Source organism: Macrobrachium rosenbergii, chromosome 37 (assembly GCF_040412425.1).
Source record: "Macrobrachium rosenbergii isolate ZJJX-2024 chromosome 37, ASM4041242v1, whole genome shotgun sequence".
In the NCBI taxonomy this organism is placed as follows: Eukaryota; Metazoa; Arthropoda; class Malacostraca; order Decapoda; family Palaemonidae; genus Macrobrachium; species Macrobrachium rosenbergii.
Window position 1 is genome coordinate 47,401,673 of NC_089777.1, and position 5,000 is coordinate 47,406,672.

General features: G+C 37.9%; 1 protein-coding gene across 1 annotated transcript in view; it reads right to left on the reverse strand.

The window, feature by feature from the left end:
- Positions 1–5,000, reverse strand: part of LOC136825539 (tachykinin-like peptides receptor 86C) — a 279,402-nt gene that overhangs the window by 266,704 nt on the left and 7,698 nt on the right. The gene's annotated exons all lie outside the window — the stretch shown is intronic.

Consider the following 5,000-nt stretch of genomic DNA (forward strand, 5'->3'; position numbering starts at 1 on the left):
ACATTACCTGTAACACCATCTAACCCCACTCAAGGTAATTCAGACCCTGTATTTGATGTAGTAAGAGTGCAGAAGTTAATTCCAAAGTTTACAGAAGAAGCTACAGATGAGTTTCTTGGTCACTTTGAAAAAGTGGCTTCAAGTATGGGATGGCCAAAGGATAAATAGTCGGTCTTGTTATAGAGTGTTCTCATTGATAAAGGAAGAAGTGCCTATTTAGCCTTATAAGCTGATCAGTGTAAAGAGTACAAGGTACTCAAACACAATGTGCTACAAGTTTACCAGATGACCCCTGAATATTATAATGAAAGATTCAGATCTTTGAGAAAGGATGACAAGATTTTGCCTACAAAGTAAGAAAATGTTTTAAACGATGGTTGGAGGCTGCTAAAGTTAAATCTATGGGCGAACTTGAGGAGTAATAGTCCTAGAACAATATCTTAGAGGAATTCCTGAACACATAAGAGCCTATTTAAGAAACTTGACAAAGCTGCTACATTGAGTGAAGACTTTAATATTATATGTAGCAAAGGAATTTGTAATGTCAAGTACCAAAACCAACAACGCACAGGTTTAAGGTCTCATCCAAATTTCAGGAACATTACAACTGGAAATCCTTCCAGTGGATATGCCAATACAAAGCCAGGTAACACCCCTCAACAATTGAATGTTAAATCCTCATCATCCAATCTGTTTTCAAGACAGATATAGAAGACTAATGGTGTCTGCTACAAGTATGGAAGAGTAGGACACTACAGTCGAGATTGTTATCAAGCACAACAGCAGACCAAACCAGTTGGTCAAGTGGTTAAAGGTAACCAGGTGAAGCAAACTACAAAGAGCAGTGTGGAGACGACTGAGACTAAACAAGCAGAGTGTTTAGCAACCAGTGGAAATGTAACTTCGAGCTGTGAGTGGCTGAACATCTTGGAGGCTTTAAAGCCATATATCTATGAAGGTACGCTGACAACTCAAGGAGGAAGTGTGCAGGTACCAGTCAAGGTATTACGTGATACGGGGAGTAACCATAGTGTGGTAGTTCGTGGTGCTCACCCACAGTTGGAGAAGAATCTCACCGGAGATTCAGTAATTTTGAAGGGTATAGGAGGAGAAGAGGTAACTCCTATATGCCGCTTGCATTTGTCCTGTGAATTGGTGACAGGGAATGTTGATTTTGCTGTAAAGGACTCACTAGCTGTTGAAGGTGTACAGGTTTTACTGGGTAATGAAGTTGGTGGTGTACCATTTGTTCCTTGTCCTATAGAGACAGACAAACCGTTAAGGGTTACTCCTACTGTAGAATTAAAGAAGAAAAACCCCTGCCTATTTTCAAGTTGTGTAACTACCAGGAGTATGAAGAGAACTATGTCTGCAAGTGAAGATACTGAGGATTTACCTGCACCAGAAGAATCAAGTGACGGATCTTTAAGCTTAGAAGAGCTGTTCCAGGAAAGTGAAGTTTCCCCTAGTGTTAGTAATGAAGAGATTTCCCAAGAAGAAGAGAATCCTGTTGTTATTAAAGAGACTCCGAGTAGTCAAAGTGTTCCTGAAGATAGTAATGAAACTACAGAGGCAGAGTTAGCAGATATGGAGAGTTCAGCCCTTGAAGTTGGTCAAGTGACAAGAGAGAAGCTAATGAAACTGCAGAAGAGGGATACAACGTTGGCTGGTCTTTTCTTCAGAGTTGTTGACCAAGAAGAGATACAACAAACCTCTACCTGTTATTACCTAAAGGAAGGATTGCTAATGAGGAAGCATCGACCTGCAGATATACCAGGAAATGCTGAGTGGGGTGAATATCATCAAATTTTGATTCCATATCCATTGAGGAAACAAGTTGTAGCAGTAGCGCATGAGTCTGGACATATGGGAATCAGGAAGACTGTTGAGAAGATTATGAAGTATTTTTTCTGGCCTGGACTTAACGTGGATGTTAGCAGATTTTGCAGAGTGTGTCACACATGCCAGATAGCTGGAAAACCGAATGAATCCATTCAGAAAGCACCCCTACAACCCATAGAAGTTAGAGGAGAACCCTTTAGCAAGGTAATTATAGATGTGGTTGGGCCACTTCCGAAAACAAAGAAAGGAAATGAATATCTGTTAACATTAATATGTCCAGTGACTAGGTATCCTGAGGCGATTCCTGTAAGAAGTATAAGTGCAAAGGTAATTGCTGAGAAGTTGGTGGAGTTTTTCTCCAAGTTTGGAATACCAGAAATTGTGCAAAGTGATAGAGGAACGAACTTTACTTCAAAATTATTCCAGGATGTGATGAACTTGTTAGGAGTAAAAAAAACAGTTATCAACTGCTTATCATCCAGAGACTCAAGGAGCCTTGGAAAGGTTCCACCAGACATTAAAAAGTTTGTCAACTAAGTATTATAATGAATCTGGAAGAGAATGGGATGCTGGTTTACCTTTGATGTTATTTGAAGTTAGGAATGCTTATCAAGAAAGCAATGGATGTTCAAATGAAATGATTTTTGGTCGAGACATTAGAGGTCCATTGAAGATTCTTGCAGAGAATTGGGAAGAAAATCAAGAGGAGATCCAAGGAGAATATGTGAAGAACTTGAGGAAAAGTTTAAGAGAAATTAGAAAATTCTCTTTAGAAAAATTGAAAATAAGTCAAGAGAAAATGAAAAGAAAATATGATGTTAAAACTAAGCTTTAGTATTGGACAGCAAGTTCTAGTGTTCTTGCCAGTGAAAAGATTTCCCCTTACCAATAAGTTTCAAGGTCCTTATAGGATAACAGAGAAGTTAAGTGATCGATACTTATGTAATTGAAACACCAGGAAGAAGGAAACGACATAGGAAGATACATATGAATCTTTTGAAACCTTACTTCTCAGAGACTAAAACTGAAACAATGTCAATAACACAGACAACTTCATCTACAGAGGACGATGATGGCTACGAGTTGGGAGCTGAAAACAAGATGAACAATTCTTCAATATTAGAAAATTTGGAAGATAAACTAAAACATCTGAGTGTTGAGCAAAGTAGTGAATTAAGTGAAGTGATTCAAAGTTTCCCTGAAATTTTTGCAGATGTACCTAGGCGTACCAATCTGACAAAGCATGAGATAAAGATCAGAGAAGATGGAAAACCTTTTAAACTGAGAGCTTATCGCTTATCACCTTTTCATCGAGATGTTTTGAAGAAAGAAGTTGAATATTTGTTGCAGCATGGATTAGCAGAACCCAGTTCAAGTCATTATAGTTCTCCTTGTGTGTTAGTGAAGAAACCAGATGGCTCATTTAGGATGTGTACTGATTATAGGAAACTGAATTCCATCAGTGTGGCTGACAATTATCCCTTGCCTCTTATTGATCAATTACTTGATAATATTGGGCAAGCCAAGATAGACTTGTTGAAAGGATATTATCAAATTTCCTTAGATGAGAGTGCTAAGTTGCTGTTAGCTTTCATTACTCCTTTTGGACTGTATCAATACACTGTTTTGCCGTTTGGTCTGATGAATGCACCTGCAACATTCCAGCTAGTGATGGATCAACTACTAGGATCAATAGAAGGAGTGGGTCTATACCTTGATGACATTGTGATTTATTCTAATACATGCGAAGAACATCTGAAGATATTAAGAAAAGTGTTCAAGAAACTACAGGACGCAGGACTAACAATCAACTTACAAAAAACTGAGTTTGGAAAGGCAACTGTACAGTATCTAGGATTTGAAGTTGGAAAAGGCCTTCTCGCTCCTACTGATGCTAATGTAGAAGGTATCCGTAAGGCTACCCCTCCTGCTATGAGGAAACAGCTACAAAGATTTTTGGGTATGGCTGGATTTTATCGCCGATTCTGTCCAAATTTCTCAGCCGTAGTAGCTCCATTAACTGACTTAACCAGTCTGAAAAGAAAGTTTGTTTGGACTCCAGAATGTCAAGAATCATTTGAGAACGTTAAAGCCATATTAACTTCAAGACCAGTGCTTCAAGCTCCAGACTTCAGTAAAAAGTTTGTGATACAAGTTGATGCATCTGACTGTGGAATTGGAGCTGTTCTACTTCAAGAAGATGACAACAGAATCTTCCATCCAGTATGTTTCATGTCTTCAAAGTTGAAAAAGCATCAGAAAATTTACTCAGCAATCGAAAAAGAAACATTAGCATTAATCACAGCATTGAAAAAGTTTGAAGTGTATGTGAACCGACCTAGGAATGAAGAAATTTTAGTGTTGTCGGATCACAACCCAATCTCATTCATCAATAAGATGAAAAATAATAATATGAGACTGACCAGGTGGTCTTTATGCCTGCAACCATATAATGGAAGAGTTAAACACATTTCAGGAAAAGATAATGTCATAGCCGATTATTTATCCCGTTGTGAATCGTTGGGTTCAAACCCGGGATAAGTAATCTTCTGGGGGGAGGAATTTCATGATGTTGCCTCGTAATACGTATATCCGCCTATAATTTTGACATATTTACTTTTTTCATGTGTTATGTGCAATGATAATGGTTGTTGAAGTGTCATATTTAGTTTGGCATCAGATCTCAAAAGAACTAACGATTAAATAACTTAATAGCGTAATTTAGAATTGATGATACAATTTTAATAGCAACAACTTTAATAGTAACGTAGTTTATAATCATATCTTTCTCGATAAAAGCGTAGTATATGAACGTGTGTGTCCAGCAAAGACTTGTTTCATTTCAGTTGCCATCAGTTGAGATAAGAGAGAACGCTTTGTTTTAGGTCATGATGACAGGTTTGGATAGCAAACGCCAATTCGTCCCATACGAGCTCAAGACGAGTAATTTCATGTTTCCAGAACATTCTGTACAGTTCTGCACAGTATGATATCATTGTTCTGGTAACTAACTATGTCATCATTTCGGTATTTGCATAGTATCAGCATTTTCTGCACACCAATCCATTGCCTCCAACATCAGCATTTTCATAAGCATCCCTCTACAACAGTTCCAACTTACAATAGACAAAAAATAACTTTATAACTTCACTTTAAGT